The following is a 21,264-nucleotide window of genomic DNA, read 5'->3' as shown; positions in this document are numbered from 1 at the left end:
ATAATTGGTTGGGTTTGATGATCCAGTTGGATTTCTTACTATGAGTGCTCATGTTGCTCAAGGAAAGGTGTCGAGTAAATTTGTGGATCAGTCTAAGCATAAATCTTTCTTTCGTCAATCATATTCTCGTGGACGATCTGCTGGTCAAATATGAGGCCACGCCCAATTATAGTGTCAACTGTGTGGGAAAAATGGGCATTTGGTTGATCGATGTTGGCACCGATTTGATGAAGAATTTCCTAGAGTTACAGCCAATAGTAACTCTTATTCGAAGGATGAATCTTGTACTGCTTATTATTCTGTGAGTGACAGCAAGGATATTGGGTGTGAATGTTGTCTTGCCAAGAAAACTAGATCTAAATATATGGCTCATACTAAGCCATATTCTGGTCGTGAACAATGGGTCATGGATTTGGGTGCCACAAACTATGGTACATTTGATGGTATGAATATTGCTCAGACTGATGACTTTAATAACCTAGGTAAACTTAATGTTAGTGATGACATTACTTTAGATGTAGAATATGTTGGTCTTTTATCTTTACATTCGTCTTCTCGTTCTTTGTAATTAACTGATTTATCGTATGTGCCAAGAATAACCAAGAATTTGTTCTCGGTGTTGAAGCTTGCTAGGGATGATAACATTTTCCTTGAGTTCCATGCACATAAGTGTTGTGTTCATGATGAAAAGTCTGGTGTAGTTTTGCTTCGTGGAAGAGAATATGGTGGTTTGTATGTATTTGATGTAGATTCCTCAGTTGGTGCTTGTTATAGGGCAGAAGTTAATACAACATAATTGTCTAAGAATGTGTATGATCTGTGGTATCAGCGATTGGATCATCCCTTGCATGATAGCTTAGTTACAGTTTGTAAAGAACTGAATGTAACTCCTCCTCCAAGTGTTAATAAAACATGTGTTGCCTGCCATATGGGAAAGAGTTATAAGTTACCTTTCCATGACTCTACTTCTGTTTATGATACTCCTTTTCTATTAGTGTTTATAGGTCTTTGGGGTTCCTCTCATGTTGTGTCCAATGGTTATAAGTACTATGTTACATTTTTTGATGCCTATACTAGGCATTCATGGTTATATATGTTAAACGATAAGTCTCAAGTTGTCACTGCCTTTGAGATGTTTCGAAAAATGGTCAAGGTTCAATTTGGTTTACCTATAAAAGTAGTACAAAGCGAATAAGGTGGTGAGTATCGCAGTTTATCGAGATATTTACTAAAAGTAGGCATCACTCATCGTCTTATAAGCCCACACATATCTGAGCAAAATGGAGCAGTTGAACACAAGCATCGCCATGTGGTTGAGCTTTCCCTTGTTTTTCTTGCTCAAGCTTTGATAAATCCGTAAAAAGGTCATATTTAGGACCTTTTCACTTAAGTTATTGACTTTCTAAGATCCCGTTTAGAATCATATAGATGCATTTAGGAGCATATAGTTGCATGTGGTGGAATTATGTTTGCCATGGCATTTTATTGACTATCCGTAAAAAGGACTTTACACACGCCGGCTTGAGCTTATTTTCAAAGAGAAAAAGGTCTCTTCTTTTTTCGTCAATCCATATTGTCGTGGCATTCCTCCGTTGACAAGCCAAAGGGAGTGGCATTCTAGGAGTCCGAGAGGAGCTAGTTCGCTGGGACAGTCCGTGGTAGCCGAGGGAAGCTCCGACAGTGCATGTCGAAGGCTTTTCCTCCTTCCCTTTGCTCTTTGCTTTCATTATTTATCATTTGGGTTGTAAGGAACGGATTAACTTTCTTTGTTCTTACTATATTCGAACCCCACCATGAACTAATCCTATTTGGTGGGGTTCATTTTGGATTTTAAGATTTGCTTTAATGAATGGTTGTTTTTGTATGTTATTATATGTTTTGTTTATGAAGCTTAGTGCCTTAAAGTTGTAGGAGCTATGAGAGTAGCCATTCCTTAGGAGATTACTCAGTGTTCGAGAGAATGTCTAGGTAGCACATCCTTAGTGTTCGAGAGAAACTAGGGAGGAACCACATAAGCAAGGGGTTCTATATAGTAACTAAGCCTAATCCACCTTAGAGATAAGGTTAGGATTTCATTCGACTAATAGGAGTTGTGCATGAACGATATGTTAGATGTTAATACTGCTGCAAAAAAGGTATTGTCGAGATATATCCTATTAATTAGACCAATAGGATCACTGCAGGGGCTAACGCCAACTGGTTTTGCCAAGGCATCTTCAATCTGTCGAGTCCCCTAACTAGAGATAGCATAAGGCACCCTTAGTAGACTCTATCGGGCAGATAAGACCTACAAGTAAGACCATTCTGAGAAGTAGACTTAGATTTTCCTAAGTGACTCCTATCACTCATTCCCATAGTAACTTGTCGTGTGAGGAAGTTAAAGTCCTAGTAATCAAATTCTATATTTACATTTTATTTTGCCTTTCCATTTCTATTTGTTTGCACTCAATACAATATAATTTGCAACAACATTTCCATTCATTTTGCCACGACATCTACATCTACTACCATATTACCATCATTCCATTTCCACAACAGTCATTTCATCTTGCCACAACATTATCATTTGTACATATCATCACTAAATTTACTTAGGTGACATAGTAAAGCGCTTTGATTGAACTTATCAATTTCCTTCAATCCCTGTGGAGACGATACTCACTTATCACTATATTACTTATTCGATTGTGCATACTTGCACATATTTTCACATCCATATATAGTACTCATAACCAGTGGGTAAGTTTTTGGCGCTATTGTCGGGGATTGGCAACTGAAAGTTAATTTGTTGTCATAGCATTTGAATTTTACTTGTTTAATTTTTTATATAGTTTTACTTTTTATTTTCCTTATCTTTTTCATGTTTTTCTCAGTGTATAACCAGAAGACATTCGAATGAGCCATTAGAACCAGTTGAACCTATGATCGAGAGGTTTTTTAGGCAAAGAATATGTGCTCAACGTGCAAATATGTATCAAATCGGAAATCAGGGCATTAGTCATGAGAAAGATCATAATGCCGAGGAAAATCTAAATGTTGGGAATGCAACCAGACCTCGTGCCATTTGTGATCACTTAAACCCTATCTTGGATGAATTAAATCCTAGAATTGTGGCACCAGAGATTCAGGCATCCCATTTCAAGCTCAAACATGCCGTGTTTAATATGCTGAATTCCATAGGGAAATTTGGGGCCATGCCAAATGAAGATGCCAGACAACATATTCGTAACTTCTTGGAGGTGTGTGATTCGTTTCATCAACAAGGAGTACACGAAGATGTATTGAAGTTAAAGCTATTTCCATATTCTCTGCGTGACCGAGCAAGGGCTTGGTTGAGTGGCGTTCTAGCGGGTTCAATGGAGTCCTGGAGTGATCTGTTCAAAAAAATTTTGCTACGATATAATCCTCCGAACATGAACACCCAACTGAGGAATGACATTGCTTCTTTTCATTAAGCTGGTGACGAATCAATGTATGAATGTTAGGATCGGTATAAAGGATTGCTTCGTAAATGTTCAAATCATGGTTTTCAAGATTGGACGCAAGTGGTGATGTTCTACAATGGAGTTAATATGCCCACAAGGATGATGCTAGATGCATCGACAAATGGGACATTACTTAACAAATTACCTACAGAGGCATTTGATATTCTGGATAGGATTGCCAATAACGATTATCAATTTCCATCTACAAGGCTTGGACTTGGGCGAAATTCACATGGAGTATTCAAGCTAGACACTAAGGATTCGGTGTCCGCCCAACTTGCTTCTATCACCAACATGTTGAAGAATTTGCAAAGGCCAATTGAGGTGAGAGAAGTAAAGGTAGCTAATTCAGCATGTTTATTATGCCACGTCAATCACCATGAGAGTGAGTGCCCGACCAATCAAAAATCCATCAACTATGTGGGAAACTACAATCGAGGCAACAATAACCCTTATTATAACACATATAATCCTGGATGGCATCAACATCCAAACTTTTCGTGGGGAAATCAAAGAACCAACAATTTTAATCAACCAGTTTGGCAGTAGAATTTCAATGACTCCCAAGGTTTTCAAACAAATATGCCATGGCATAATTCTCACAATGGAGGGTCATCTTCATCTAACATAAATTCTTTGGAGGCCACAATGCAATAGTTCATAACAACCACGAAGACCATGTTGCAAGACCATGCGACCTCTATAAAAAACCAAAGAGCCTTGCTTCAGAGCCACAGTTCATCTCTGAGGGCACTAGAGGGTCAAGTTGGTCAAATTGTCGCGATATTACAAGAACGAAGACCATGACATCTGTCGAGTGACACTGAAGTCATAAAACCTTATGGCAAAGAATAATGCAGTGTGCTAACTCTACGGAGTGGTACCCAAATAAATGTAGAAGATAAGTTTAGGGAAAGACCAAAGAATGATTTACCCTCTATAACCGTGCAAGCTAATCAAGAATCACCGAAAGAAGCACCAGTGGAAGAGGATAAGAATGAAGGTTCATCAAGTAAAGTGACTGAGGGAGCAAACAAAAATGCCAAGGCAAACTCTGTTCTCACTCTGTCATTACAAGAAGTTAGACCCCCACCTCCTTTCCCGCAAAGACTAAAGAAGCATAACGATGATATTTAATTCAATAAATTTGTTGACATTCTGAGTCAACTTCAAATCAATGTTCCTTTTCTAGAAACTATGGAGCAAATACCGACATATGCTAAATTCCTTAGGGAGATTGTTACCAAGAAAATAAAGGCTAAGCAGTACGATACAATTGTAACGGTAAAAGAATATTGTTCTTCCTTAAGCAAGCTGCCACTAAAAAGACATGATTCAGACAGTTTTATCATTCCATGTTCGATAGGAGATAAATATGTTGGAAAAGCATGATGTGACCTTGGCTCAAGTATGAACTTGATGCCTAAGTCAATTTTCAAGAAACTTGGAATAGGAAATGCGAGACCCACCTCTGTCATCTTGCAATTAGCCTATCATTCACATGTTTGTCCCGAAGGGCAATTCGAAGATGTCATTGTGCGGTTGACAAGTTCGTATTTCCAATCGACTTTTTAATTCTGGACTGTGAGGTCGATGCCACAACAACTATAATTTTGGGGAGACCATTCCTAGCTACCGGTCGCATTCTTATCAACTACGAAAACGGTGAACTGACCATGAGAGTAACCGACCAATGTGTCACTGTGAATGTCTTTCGTTCTCTCAAATACATGGATGATTCTGAAGAATGTCAAAGTATTTTAGAAGTGGATTCATTTATAGAAGAAAAAGCAGATCAAGTTTACCATGACATTTGCATTCAGCTGGAAACTGATGAGAGGCTATTTAAAGACTTAAAGGCTGGAGAATCTAATAATTTTCCTTTCGAGGAGCAGCAGGCTAGCTTCCTCATAGCTAGCCCATGTACGCGTTTTGAACCTCTTGATTTCGATGAATTTGTTCCACCTAAGCCCTCATTACAGCATACTCCTACCCTAGAGTTAAAGAATTTGCCACAACATCTTAAATATGCTTATATGGGTAGTAATGAAACTTTACATGTGATTATTACCTCTGCCCTTACTCCTAACCAAGAATGTAGTCTGCTAAGTGTTTTGTCACAGCATAAGAGAGTGTTAGGATGGACGATGGCAGATCTGAAGGGAATAAGTCCAACTATTTGCATGCATAAAATCCTGCAGGAAGAATGCCATGACAAATTCATAGAATCGCAGCGAAGATTAAATCCAATCATGAAGCAAGTTGTGATGAAAAAAATTCTCAAGTGGCTTGACGCTGGAGTGATTTACCCCATCTATGATAGTTATTGGGTGAGTCTTGTCCAATGTGTGCCAAAGAAGGGAGGCACGACCGTGGTGACAAGTGAAGACAATGCCTTGCTACCAACACACACTGTAACCAGGTGGCAAATTTGTATGGACTACCGTAAACTCAATAATTCCACAAGATGGATCACTTCCCTTTGCCGTTCATCGATCAAATGCTGGATCGACTAGCTGGCAAGACATATTACTATTTATTGGACGGATACTTGGGGTATAATTAAATTGTCATCGCACTAAAGGACTAAGAGAAGACAACGTACGTGTCTCCTTATGTCACTTATGCTTTTCAAAGAATGCCTTTTGGACTCTGTAATGCCCCGACAACTTTTCAGCGATGCATGCAAGCCATATTTTATGTCATGGTTGAGGATTTTCTAGAAATATTTATGGATGATTTCTCTGTTTCTGAGATGACTTTGAAAAATACCTCAACAATCTGGAAAAGGTAAGTAAATGATGTGAGGAGGTCGATCTTGTACTGAATTGGGAAAAATGTAACTTCATGGTGGCTGAAGGCATTGTTCTAGACCATAAGATTTCTGAAAAGGGCATTAAAGTGGAAAAAGAAAAGATCGAGGTGATCAAGAAGTTACCCCCACCAACTTCTGTCAAGGGCATTAGGAGTTTCCTTGGACATGCTGAGTTTTATAAAAGATTCATCAAGGATTTCTCCACGATAGCCAAGACCTTATGTACCTTGCTTCAACAAAACCAACCATTCATGTTCAATCAAAATTGCCATGACACATTCAATGAGCTGAACTAAAGACTTATCTCTATACCTATCGTGGTTCCCCCAGATTAGACTTCACCGTTCGATTTAATGTGTGATGCAAGCAATTTTCCCTAGGAGTTGTGCTTGGGCAACGTAGAGGTAAAATTTTCCATGTTATATATTATGCTAGTCGTACCTGAAATGAGGCATAATTGAACTATACCACCACTGAGAATGAATTACTTGTCGTGGTATTTGCATTTGACAAGTTTAGGCCATACTTGATAGGCACCAAGGCCATTGTTCACACTGATCACTCAGCTATAAAATACTTAGTGAACAAGAAAGATGTCAAGCCTAAACTTATTAGGTGGATATTACTAATGCAGGACTTTGACTTAGAGGTAATAGATAGGAAAGGTACTGTGAACCAGGTTGCAGATCATTTATCTAGGCTAGAGAACATTTCAGAATGCCATGACATTTTTTATATTAAAGAAGAATTCCATGAAAAAAATTTATATGTCGCGACAATCTCGTGGTACGCTGACATTGATAATTTCCTTGTTAGTGGTATTTTTCCTTATGACTTGAACAACCAGGGTAAGAAGAAATTTCAGCATAATGTCAAGTTTTATTTTTGGGACGAGCCGTATTTTTTTAAACAATGCACTGATCACATGATTCGACGACGTGTCCCTAAAGAGGAGCAACGAGATATTCTACACCATTGCCACACAGCACCCTGTGGAGGGCATTTTGGAGGTGCGAGGACTACTGCTAAGGTCCTCCAATCATGTTTTTACTGGCCATCACTATTCAAGGATAGTCACGAGTTTTCCAAAGCATGCGATAGATGCCAATGCACTATGAACATTTCCAGATAACACGAAATGCCATTGCAAAATATTTTAGAGATAGAGCTCTTTGACATTTGGGGCATTGATTTCATGAGACCATTCCCATATTCTTTTGGAGATTTATATATTTTTCTTACGGTGGACTATGTATCTAAGTGGGTTGAAGCGATTGCCACACTGAGGAATGACTCTAAAATTGTGCTCAAATTCCTTCACAAGAACATCTTTACTCTATTTGGAGCACCAAGAGCCATCATCAGTGACGAAGGCACTCATTTTGACAACAAGCTAATTGCCAAGACATTACAAAAATATGGAGTACGACATAATATTGCCATGACATATCACCCACAAACAAATGGGCAAGCTGAAGTGTCTAACTGTGAAATCAAGCAAATCCTAGAGAAAGTGGTGAACCCTAGACGAAAGGACTGGTCCCCTAAACTGGACGAAGCGCTCTGGGCTTATGGATGGCATTCAAAACACCTCTGGGAATATCACCTTTCAAGATGGTATATGGGAAAACATGTCACCTACCTGTGGAGTTAGAACATAAGGCATATTGGACGATCAAGAAACTGAACTTCGACGCACAATTAGCTGAGGAGCAAAGGTTGTTTGATCTGAATGAAATAGAAGAATTTCAAGCACAAGCATATGAAAATTCCAAGATTTACAAGGAAAAACCAAGAAGTGGCATGATCGAATGCTTTTTCCATGGTATTTTCATATTGGCCAACATGTGCTCTTGTTTAACTCAAGGATTAAGCTCTTCCCTGGGAAATTGAAATCACGATGGTCGGGACCATTTGAAGTACACTATGTTTACCCTCATGGAACTGAGGATATCAAGAATGCGGATGATGGATCCAATTTTAAAGTCAATGGTCAGCGTCTGAAGGCTTATTAACGAGTTCCGCCCTTGCACGACAAATCTGCACTCATCTTGTATGATGTCAAGACTTGCCAAGCATCTTGAAGATGCCGTTACATTTTGGATTTACTCCTGTGCATAAATAAATGTTTATTTTGTTACTGTTTTTATTTAGTTTCCTTTTAATTGACTATTTTATTTTTCTTTGCAAAGTTAGGGTCCATCAAGCTTTCAACCGTACCAGAACCCTCGCAGCTTGTTGAGCCATTGGAGGAGGAACACCCTGAAATGCCGCAACAAATTCCTTTGCGAATGACTAGATGCCGACTGAAGAAAGTGTCTAGGCGTAAGGAGCCCTAGCTTTCCACAGTCCCAGAAGGCCCCAGTACTCCCCCTGCTATGCCAGCATTAGACTCTGAATACTCCATCCCCACACAACTGTGAAACCACACCAGTCACACGACTACCGTGCCACCACCAGCATAAAGTCGAGGTACTTTGCATTGCATTGCATTTCATAGCATGTAGTTTAGTTTTACCTTAGTTTTTATTTATCATTAAGGATAGTGATTCTCTCAAGTTTGGGGGAGGTAGGGTTCCCAAATCATTGCATGATAGTATTAGTATAATGAATATTCCATGACATTAGTAAGTGTAGAATTAGTTTTCTGGAGTAAATTAAGGATGCCCGATGATGATGAATTCTTGATGGCTAGGATTGAATGTACATGACTGTTGAGGATGATAGAACCAACTCTAGGACTTGCTTCTTTGAAACCTTTGAATACATGATTGTATGTTTTCCATGCTTGAGGAACTTAGAAATTTTTTATAAGAGAATTCTTGAATGTCGTGGAATAAAAATTTGAATGATGAAAACCCCATATAATGAAAAAAAAAAGAATGAAATTGTGAATAAATACTTTGGTATATCTATAGAGAGACACTCCGCTATGTCATGTCATTGCTTAGACACTACATATAAATAAATAGCAGCTATGGCATATGAGTTAATGAAAAAAGTCATGGGATGACTCTACTTGACTAGCTCGGGGGTGAAAGGTATGCTCCCATTCACCTAGAGTGAGGAATGGTAGGTGTGATGGGTTGACTCCCCTCGTACCAGAGTTAATGAAAGAAAAGAAAAAAATGTGGGATTAAAAATTCTAAATATCGTGGTAAAACAAGAAAGTTTGCTTAGAAATTTTTTTACGTTTATTAAGCATGGACTGGATAGAAATACGCACACACTTACACAAAGAATCTTTCCCTAGGGGACAGTACTTGATTTCTCAAACTAGTCTAGCATGTTGAAGCCAAATGCTGAGGGCTAAAATTGTATCCCATAAAACTATTCTACTTCAGAACTTGCCATGGTATTTTTATTTTCCTTAATACTATCCGCTTGAGGACAAGCAATAGCTTAAGTTTGAGGTGTGATAACTACGTAAAAAGGTCATATTTGGGACCTTTTCACTTAAGTTATTGACTGTCTAAGAGCCCATTTAGAATCATATAGATGCATTTCGGAGCATATAGTTGCATGTGGTGGAAATTTGTTTTTCGTGGCATTTTATTTTGTAATCGGTGCTGCTTTATGGGGAAAGTGTTTGCTTGGTGATGTGCAGGATTTTGGAGCAAGGAAAAGCAAAAGGGAAACGCCTTGACATAAGGAGACTGCTGAGCAGAATGCAAATGTCGAACCTGTTGGTATTTTGTGAGCGATCAAAATGAAAGAATATATTTTTATAGCTAGCTGCCCCTATCTTCACGTGATCTCTACACGTAAAGAGACACCTTCGTGGAGGGGACCAGCGCTGCTGGAGCTGATCCTGCTGGACACGCCCTACTACTGATCCTATCGGGCCTCTACCTGGTGCTGCTGATCCTGTCGAGTACTCAGCCAGCCACCCAGGCTGCCCAGGGGGACCACTGCCAGTTCTTCCCAACCCTCACGTGAATGAAGCATGATTTAGGGAATCCTAGAAATTTCAACATAAATTCCTAGGTTAATTCTCCCCCTATAAATAGAGGATGAAGCCACAATGGAAAGAAGACTTTACATACACTAGATTGAGCTTATTTTCAAAGAGAAAAAGGTCTGTCTTTTTTCCATCAATCTAATTTGTTGTGGCATTCCTCCATTAACAAGCTAGAGGGAGTGGCGTTCCAGGCGTCCAAGAGGAGCTAGTTCATTGGGACAGTCAGTGGTGGTCGAGGAAAGCTCAGGCAGTGCACGTCGAAGGTTTTTCTTCATTCCCTTTGCTCTTTGCTTTCATTATTTATCATTTGGGTTGTAAACAACGGATTAACTTGCTTTTTGCTTACTATATTCGAACCCCACCATAAACTAATCCTATTTGGTGGGAGTTCATTTTGGATATTTAAGATTTGCTTTAATGAATGGTTGTTTTTGTATGTTATTATCTGTTTTGTTTATGAAGCTTAGTGCCTTAAGGTTGTAGGAGCTATGAGAGTAGCCATTCTTTAGGAGATTACTTAGTGTTCGAGAGAATGTTTAGGTAGCACATCCTTAGTGTTCGAGAGAAACTAGGGAGGAACCACTTAAGAAAGGGGTTCTAGATAGTAACTAGGCCTAATCCACCTTAGAGATAAGGTTAGGATTTCATTCGACTAAAAGGTGGTGTGCATGAACGATAGGATAGATGTTAATAATGCTGCAAAAATGTATTTCCGAAACATATCCTGTTATCTGGACCAATAGGATCACTGCAGAGGCTAACGCCAACCAGTTTTCCCAAGGCATCTTTAATCTGTTGAGTCCCTTAACTAGAGATAGCATAGGGCATACTTAGTAGACTCTATCAGGTAGATAAGACATAGAAGTAAGACCATTTTGAGAAGTAGACTTAGATTTTCCTAAGTGGCTCCTATCACCCATTCCCATAGTAGCTTGTCATGTGAGGAAGTTAAAGTCCTAGTAATCAAATCCTATATTTACATTTTATTTTGTCTTTGCATTTCCATTTGTTTGCACTCAATACAATATAATTTGCCATAACATTTCCATTCACTTTGCCACGACATCCCCATCTGCTATCATATTACAATCATTCCATTTCCAAAACTGTCATTTTATCTTGCCAAAATATTATCATTTGTATGTACCATCACTAACTTTACTTAGGTGACATAGTCAAGCGTTTTGATTGAACTTATCAATTTCCTCCAATCCCTGTAGAGACAATACTCACTCATCACTGTATTACTTGTTCCGTTTTGTATACTTGCACATATTTCAGCATCCATATATAGTACTCACAACCAGCGGGCAAGCTTCTATGCTGGTCAAGTTCTGGAAATGTGATGTAGTTATTGTTTTGCATCTGATCAACAGGCTTCCTAAGCAGATCTTGCAAGGAGCTTCCCCCTTTGAAAATTTATTTCATAAGAAACTTGATTATGGACATTTGAAGGTGTTTGGGTGTCTATGTTTTCCCCATTTAAGGCCTTATCTGAAGCATAAATTGGATTTTTGATCCCAACCTTGTACGTTTTTAGGGTACAGTCTGCAGAACAAAGGATTTCAATGTCTTGCTACTGATGGTTGGGTTTATATAATCAGGCATGTAATCTTTGATGAAATGCAATTTCATTTTGTAGGAAAGCATGGTGAGTTGTCTACTGGTCCTACTATGTGCAGTCCACCTGGGCAATAGAAATTGTGACTATTGTGCATAAGTTTTAAGCTGGTCATCATGCAGCATAATCTGGGCATGATACAGCGGCGAGTAGTAGTGGTAGTCATGTAGTTCTACCTAATGATGGTTCTGGTTCTGGTTTTCCAGAGGCAGTAAATAGTGTTCAGGGTGTAGAATAGAAAGTCGCAGCTACTGCTCCGTGTGCTGCATAAGGTGATGCTTATATCCCCCATGGAGCTATTACGGTGCCACAACCTTGTGACGATCATGTGTCAAGTACAGGTGATACTTATGTTTAGCTGGTGAATCGACACTTAATGATGATTAGGAATAAATGTGAAATTTTTAAGCCAAAGGCTTATATTAGTTCTCTTGTTGATGAACTGTCAGGTGATGTTTATAGTGCCCTTGAATCACCTAGCTGGAGGACGACTGTTCAAGCAGAGTTTGATGCATTATAGTTAAAGAATACATGGTCTCTTATCAAGTTGCCTACAAAACGTAACGTTGTTGGTTGTAAATGGCTCTTTCAGGTAAAAGAGAATCATGATGGTTCCGTCTAACGGTAAAAAGCTGACCTTGTTGCCAAATTCTATTCACAAGTTCATGGTTATGATTTTTTAGAAACATATAGTCATGTTGTCAAATTTTCTACGTTGAATGTGGTGTTTTCTCTTGCTATTGCGAGGAACTGACCCTTGCGGCTGATAGATGTGAATAACGTGTTTTTAAACTATGACCTGGCTAAGGATGTGTTTTTGCTGCAACCGCCTGGGTTTTAAGAATATGATGCTGATGAGGTTCTTATTGTATGCAAGCTCAACAAGCCATTGTATGATCTTCGACAGGTACTAAAAAATTGGCATGACAAGCTCAAAGCAAGTCTGATTCGGTTAGGTTTTACTGAATCTCGAGTTGATGTCTCTCTTTTTGTGATGAATGATGGAGATTGCTATACGTATATACTTGTTTATGTGGATGACATCATAATTACAGGTAGTTCTCTTCATGGTATTGATAGTGTAGTTCACATTTTGATTCATTATTTCTCTTTGAAGGATCTAGGAGAGTTGTCTTATTTTTTTGGGTTTTGAAGTTAAACATAGTGAGGGTTTCTTGGTTCTTTCTCAACGTAAATACATACTTGAGCTATTGGAGAGAAAAAGTTTGTTAAAAGTTATACCCTCTGTCATTCCGATGGTCGGTGCTCCAAAGCTATCTCCGGACGCTGGTAAGTTGTTAACCAATGACCGAGAATACTGTAATATTGTTGGCGCCCTCCTTTATGTGTGTCATATATGGCCTGATGTTGCCTTTAGTGTAAATAAGGCAGTTGAATATATGAATTCCCCACGAGAGTCGCATTTAGATACTGTGAAGATGATACTTCGGTATTTTGTTGGTACATTGAACTATGTTTTGACGTTCTCTTGTACTAGTGCGTTGCTTGAAGTTATGGCCTTTGTTGATGTTGATTGGGGTGATAGTTTGGATGATAGGTGGTCTGTTTCTGGTCATGTGGTATTTCTAGGTACATTCCCTATGATTTGGTGCTCGAGGAAGCAGAAAACTATCTCCAGGTCCATATTAGAGGCTGAATACAGGAGTGTAGCTAATGCTGCTGCAGAAGTCATATGGATAAGCTAGTTGCTACGTGATCTAGGGGTTGAACATTTAATTACACCTGTTATTTGGTGTGATAACACCAATGTTGTTGCTTTAAGTACAAATCTAGTTTATCATGCACAGTCCAACATGTAGATATAGATGTTCATTTCGTTCATGAAAAAGTGGAAACTAAGTAGATTCAAGTGAATTAAGTTCCAGTAACCTATCAAGTGGTCGATGTCTCACTAAGCCGCTAACAAAAGGAGATTTTGAATTGTTCTGAGAAAATTTGTGTGTTTTACCTTGTTAATGCAGAAGAAAGAAGACAAATAAGCAAGGAGAATATTGGAGTATGTAGTGTACGGATGTATGCATGAGTTGTTAGGTTGTTAGTACTGTTACGTGTGATGTATGCATAAGTTGTTACGATTGCAGTTAACTGTTAGGGTTGTAGTTAGCTATGCAGTTAGGTTGCCCATATAAACACTATGATGTAGTTGAAAAGTGTGTGAATAATACTTTTACTCTTTACTTCATTTTGAATATTTCAACACATGATATTCTCATTTTCATTTTCTATCGCCTCAACATTCTTCTGAATATTACTATCTTCCCTAACCAAATCATTTATGGAATCAGAAGGACCAGACTTCATCATGGCTCTACTGGAAAGTTATTTCTTCCTTTTGCTTGCTTCCTTTTCCAAGCCGCCACACTTTAACATTGGTTTGCCAAAGTCATAATTCTTTCTACCAACTGCCTTCTCAAGATCAGTTCCATTCGTTCTATTCTCCAAGGTAATTGGACTCCCATATTGAATGGAATCCTGGTTGACTTGTTCCACTTCTACAAATGTTTCTACTTTACGAGTCAATCCAATCAACTTAAACTTCTCTTTTTTAGCTGTCTTCTTAGGATCATTATCATCTTCCTCATCTGGAGCTGCTACCCCAGAGATTTCCACTTCCACAAAAGCATCATTGCCTTTTGGTTTGACAATAGGATGTGGCATGAAATTCTTCGAGCCAGTGTTTACATTTCTCTTATATCCAGAGCCATGAGCAACAAGTGGTTGTCATTGTGAACTGTCAGTGATGATTTGGGGGTTGAGATTAGGGTTGAGGTTTAGAATTAGGGTTTAATAATGTTAATTTTATTTTACTTTTTATTTAAAATCCTTAGTATTAATTATTAACAATTTTTATTTAATATCAATATGATGTGGCATGTATAATAGTAAATTATTCCACATCATCCTACTGCTAGAGGAAAAACGGTCGAGTGAAAAAAATATAATCTATAAAGTTCAATGAGTAAATTGAAAAAATTAAAAGTACAATAAGTGGAAAAGGAGAGAGAGTAAAGTTTGGTGAGTAAATTTGTAATTTATTGTATTGTTAAATAGTTATTAATGAGTTATTTTTATGTTGAGAAAATTTATTTGAGGTCATGATCGTGTTGTGGATCGCTAGTGTTTGTAAGAAAAAAGTTAGAAGCTCAATTTTAAGGATGGTAAGCTCGAAATCAGGAAATTATGGTGAGTACACCTCGAACTCAAAAATATTTCATGACTTTCATAATTATGATGCATTGTATTTCATGTGTGGGTGCTTGATTAATTATTCGAGTAGTTTAATCGGATAAATTATCAAATTACCCCTAGTTGTAAATAATGACTAATAATGATCATAAATGGATATGAAAGCATAAGACTTTAATGATTATGTGATAAGACTTAGTAAAAGATCGAATTACTCTTAAGTAAAATGATAAAAAGGCCATTGGCCATGATAAGTGATAAGAAAATCTTAAGAGTGCAAAAAAAATGTTCTAAGATGCTGGTAATAAATTTAGTACTCTTTCCATAAACTCTAAAATGTTGTATATAATTGTGAGTATGGTAAATTACTAAAGTGTTACTAGAAGGTTAAAATGGTTAAATTACCCTCGAGTGTAAGCGAATGAAATTATCTGTGTTCATAAAAAGAATAAGTTTTAATGAGCAAGAAAAGAAGCAAGACCCCAAAGATTTAACAAAATGAATAAAGTATCCATGTGAGTACGAAAATGACCAAAATGTCATTTTTAGCCCAAATAACCAAATTACCCTAAAATGTTTTTTTATTAATATGATGTAAGTCTAAAGCAGTATTTGTTCTAAGATAACTCTTAACTATTTGATATTAAACGTTCACACCCTTGGCATTCATGGTGCTCCAACTCGGGACCTCAATGAATAACAATAATTCCTTTATCACTGATGTCGTTTGGTTTGTGCATCCTAAAATTTTTCTAAATATTAATATTGTGGTAAAAAGGATAAAAGGATATAAACAAAAGGATAAAAGGATATTGTGGTAAATATTAACATTGCTTCTCTAAGGGCTTTATTATTATTAATATAGTGAGACGAATAACAAGCCATTGTCATGGACCGCCAGCCCATGACCGAACTCAATGCAATCAAGGCTGCCAAGGACTATCTTTACCACATCCTGGGCCTTCTAGAAGACCCAAGTGAGCTGGTCCAATCCACCTTGGAGACATGATAATTATTTAGCATTAACTTAGAAGATAATGATGCCAACTCATTGCCCACTTGTTGTAAATAGTGTAGAGCTCTCATCTTGGCCATTGACGTATTTTAATCCCAACCGTTCATTGTAGGGGACTCCAACTATAAAAGGAGGCTCACCCCCTTCATTTACACACCTCAAGTTGAGAAATACAAACTAGTATTCACTCTCAAATCTCTCTTCTTCCTTTAGCTCGTCCATCTCTTTATTTTCCCCAATTCCTTTGGGTTAGCAACTTTCTAAGCATTCTTGCTTAGTGAAGGTTCGGGTCACTTAGCCGGTTTTCGACCAAGAAAACGTCTAAGGCCGCACGAGCTTGCTAGCAGTAGTCTAGCCCCGTGACAAGTGGTATCAGAGCGTATTTTGTTTGATTTTCGTTGGTTCGAGATGGCACCACAACATGGCGATGTGGGAGGTCCCGAGGGGAATGAGTCCCGAAATGCTGCAAAGAAGATAGCACCATCAAGAGATGTTCTCGCATCCCTCCAGGAGAAGGTTACCAGGCTCGAAGGTTCCATGACGGAAGCCAGGGTAGTGATGGATATGCTGGAGTCCGTGGACCTCGAAAGGCTGGGATCGATAGATCTCGATAAGCTAGATTCCTTGGATTCTATCAAGGAAGAGGTTCAGGATTCACTCAACGAGGTGGATGCAAGGACAACCGATCGTGGTGATTCCTTAAAAGCCATGGTCATGGCTTTAAGGAAGGAAGTCGAGGAACTCAAGAGCGAGGGTTCTGATTCTGAGGTGGTAAAGCTAAAGATGGAGGTCGAGTTACTCAAGACTGAGTTGTTGGTGTGCAAAGCTGCGTTAGGAAATAGCACAGCCACGGTTGCACCCAAAGCCTTGGGCGACATCCCTAAGCTGGAAAAGTTCAAAGGGTCCAGGTCAGCCCAAGATGTCGAGAATTTCCTTTGGGGGTTGGACCAATACTTTGCGACGACAGGCATCACGGAGGATGCCAAGAAAGTAAGTATCGCTAGCGTTTACTTATCCGAGGTTGCCCTCATGTAGTGGCGACGTAGATGCAACGATGTGAAGCGTGGTACCACTGCCATCTCAACGTGGAAAAAGTTCCAAGTAGAGTTCAAGGAACAATTATACCCAAAGTACGCCGAAGATGAGGCACGATCCAAGCTGAGGCGTCTCAAGCAAGAAGGGTCATTTAGGGAGCATGTTCGAAAGTTCGTCGAAGTAAGTCTCCAATTCCCGAGTTTAAGTGAAGAGGATGGGTTCTTCACCTTCATGGATGGGCTGAAACCATGGGCGAAGAACGAGCTAAGGTGACGAGGGGTTAAGGATCTCTCGACTGCCTTGACGACGGCCGAGTCAGTCATTGAACTTGGCGTCAAGAGTGTGGACTCCAAACCAAAGCCAAAGTTATGAGGAAGCAGTGGTGATAGGGACAGGGCATCTAAATCTGACAAAGATTCGAGTGGCAGTGGAAGGTCATCGAATAGTAAGCACCTCGATAAGAAAGATAAGTCGATTATCCAATGTTACAATTGCAAGGGCCAAGGGCACTTGGCGAGGGACTGTCCGCAGAGGAACAAACTCTCAGCCATCAAGGAGAAAGATGGGGAAGAGAGTGAGACTCTTAAGCTTGGCTCCATTCTGAGCACCATGGAGGTCAAGAAGGGTCGAAAGAAGAAGGGGTTGATGTTCGTGGACGTCAACGTTGCTGGCCAAAAACTGAGTGCACTAGTGGACACCGGTGCCTCAGAATTGTTCATGTCCGAACCAGTGGCCAATAGACTTGGCCTTCATGTGGAGAAGGTGAATGGTTCCATCAAAACCGTGAATGTCGAAGAAGTTCCAATTGCGGGGGTCGCAAAAGGAATTGAGCTAACCGTCGGAGGTTGGTCCGGAAGAGAAACCATTAAGGTAATTCCTCTTGATGATTTCGATTTTGTTCTTGGCTTAAGTTTCTTGGACAAGATCAATGCTTTCCCGGTATCCTTTGTCGATTGCTTGTGCATCTTGGATCCAAAGAAACAATGCATAGTCCCAGTAAGCCGAGGGTCAGGAGTAGGGGCCAAAGTATTGTCCGCGATTTAATTTTCGAAGGCGATGCGCAAGGAGGAACCGACCTTCCTAGTTGTCTTGGTGTGTGACGAGCCAGCCACAACCAAGGATGTCCCCGACATGGTGAGCCAAGTTTTGGTAGAATTCAAAGATGTGATGCCTACCGAGTTGCCAAAGAAGTTGCCTCCAAAGAGGGAGGTAGATCACAAGATTGAGCTTGTGCCAAATGCGGAGCCACCCGCTCGAGCCCCTTACCGAATGGCTCCGCCCGAGTTAGAGGAGATGCGCAGACAGTTGAAGGATCTCCTCGATGCTAGTTACATTCAACCATCAAATTCCCCATATGATGCCCCGGTGTTGTTTCAAAAGAAGCACGATGGTTCCTTGCGGATGTGTATCGATTACCGGGCTTTGAATAAGCTCACAGTGAAGAACAAGTATCCAATTCCCCTCATTGCGGACTTGTTCGATCAGCTTGGTGGTGCAAGGTGGTTCACCAAGTTGGACTTACGATCAGGCTATTACCAAGTAAGGATAGCCGAGGGAGATGAACTGAAGACAGCCTACGTGACCAGGTACGGTTCCTATGAATACCTTGTAATGCCCTTTGGCCTCACGAATGCTCCAGCCACTTTCTGCACCTTGATGAACAAGGTGTTACAGTCCTTTTTGGATCGAATTGTTGTTGTCTACCTCGACGAAATTGTCATCTATAGCAAGACGTTGGAGAAGCATGTCAAACACTTGAAGCAAGTGTTCTTGGTGTTGCGAGACAATGAGCTCTATGTTAAAGAAGAGAAGTTCTCATTTGCCCAGACGGAGGTCCCTTTCCTTGGCCACATTGTTGGAGATGGCAAGATCTGGATGGATCGGGATAAGATTCGAGCCATTGAAGAATGGAAATTGCCAACCAAGGTGACGGAGCTGAGGTCATTCCTAGGCTTGGCCAACTATTACCGACGATTTGTCAAAGGTTACTCGAAAATCACCGCCCCCTTGACCGAGTTATTGAAGAAAGAAAAAAGGTGGGACTGGATTCCCAAGTGTCAAAGTGCCTTTGAAGAACTCAAGCTTGCTATGATAAGCGAGCCAGTCTTGGTGTTTCCTGATCACACCAAGTCCTTTGAAGTATTCACCGATGCATCCGACGTTGCTATTGGTAGGGTCCTAATGCAAGAAGGACATCCGGTTGCTTACGAAAGTCGGAAGCTCAACGAGATCGAAAGGAGATACACGGTCCATGAAAAGGAGATGACCGCGGTGGTGCATTGTTTACGCATATGGCGACATTATTTACTTGGGTCCAAGTTCATAGTGTTTACCGACAATGTTGCCAATATTTACTTCTTAACTCAGAAGAAGTTGTCACTGAAGCAGGCTCGTTGGCAAGAGTTTCTTGTCGAGTTTGATTCATCCTTGGAGCACAAATCTGGGAAAGTAAATTTCGTAGCCGATGCCTTAATCCGAATGTACGACATGGAGTTTGTCAGTATGCCGATGGGATAGATGCGGGAACGCATCAAGGAGGGGTTGTCACATGATCTGATGGCCACTTCATTGATGGAGCTTGCCACTGAGGGTAAAACTCGAAAGTTTTGGCTCGAGGGAGGCTTATTATATGCTCGAAGACACCGCCTCTATGTGCCGTAATTTGAAGGATTGCGAAAGGAGCTCATGAAAGAATGTCACGATTCCAAGTGGGCGGGACATCCGAGATCCACCGAACTTTGGCCTTAATAGTCGAACACTATTACTGGCCGCACATGGGAAATGATGTTGAGGCCTATGTAAAGACGTGTCTTGTGTGCCAGCAAGACAAGATTGAGCAAAAGAAACCAGCTGGATTGTTGCAGCCTTTGCCAATCCCTGAAAGACCATGGGAGAGTCTTTCTATGGATTTTATTATCGGTCTGCCGGTTACCGATGGATTTTCTAGCATCATGGTAGTGATCAATAGGTTTTCCAAGTACGGTATCTTTATCCCAGCATCCAAAGTATGCCCAGCCGAGGAAGCCACTCGTCCTTTTCTAAAGCACGTGGTGAAGTACTGGGGCGTTCCAAAGATGATCATCAGTGATCGGGACACAAGGTTCACTGGGAGGTTCTGGAAAGAGTTGTTCAAGTTGATGGGATCAAGCTTGAACTTCTTGACAAGTGTTCATCCACAGACGGATGGGCAGACCGAGAGAGTGAATGCACTCGTAGAGACTTACTTAAGGCACTATGTGAGTGCCACGCAACGTGACTGGCCAAAATTGTTGGATATAGCCCAATTTTCCTACAATTTACAGAGGAGTGAAGAGACCAATCAAAGTCCATTTGAGATTGTAACCGGGCAACAACCGCTCACACCAAATACAATTGCGACCGGGTACAAGGGGTCGAATCCAACAACATACCAATTTGCCAAGGAGTGGCAATAACAACATGAACTAGCCCGAGCTTGTTTGCACAAGGTCGGGAAGCGAACCAAGAAGTGGGCAGATCGAAAGCGTCGAGACGTCAATTTTGAGGTTGGTGACCTAGTCCTTACCAAATTAAGTGGGATCTTGCGCAACCCATATCACAAAGGGCTTGTTTAAAGATACGAGGGGCCGTTCAAAGTTCTAAAGTGAGTAGGCACCATGGCCTATCGATTGGAGTTGCCTCCAACCATCAAAGTTCATCATGTGTTCCATGTGAGTTTGTTGAAGCCATACCATCAGGATAATGAGGAGCTAGATCGAGGCAAGTCACACCGAGCGCCAGTCGGGGTAAAAGTCTCTTACGAGAAGGAAGTAGATGCCATCTATGCGGAGAGAGCCTTTCATCGAGTTGGGCATCGACCAAGGCATGAATACCTTGTTCAGTGGAAGGGACTTCCAGAGAGTGAAGGAAGTTGGGAACTATCCGAAGATTTATGGCAATTCCGAGATAAGATAGATCAGTTTCACTCTAGCCGCGCGACGAGGGCGTCGCTAGAACTAGTGGGGGAGAATGTCACGGACCGCCAGCCCATGACCAAACTCAATGCAATCAAGGCTGGCAACAACTATCTTTACCACATCCTGGGCCTTCTAGAAGACCCAAGTGAGCTGGTCCAATCCACCTTGGAGACATGATAATTATTTAGCA

The sequence above is a fragment of the Hibiscus syriacus genome, unplaced genomic scaffold (genome assembly GCF_006381635.1).
Source record: "Hibiscus syriacus cultivar Baekdansim isolate YM2019G1 unplaced genomic scaffold, ASM638163v2 tig00110387_pilon, whole genome shotgun sequence".
Lineage (NCBI taxonomy): Eukaryota > Viridiplantae > Streptophyta > Magnoliopsida > Malvales > Malvaceae > Hibiscus > Hibiscus syriacus.
This window is presented reverse-complemented; position numbering follows the sequence as displayed.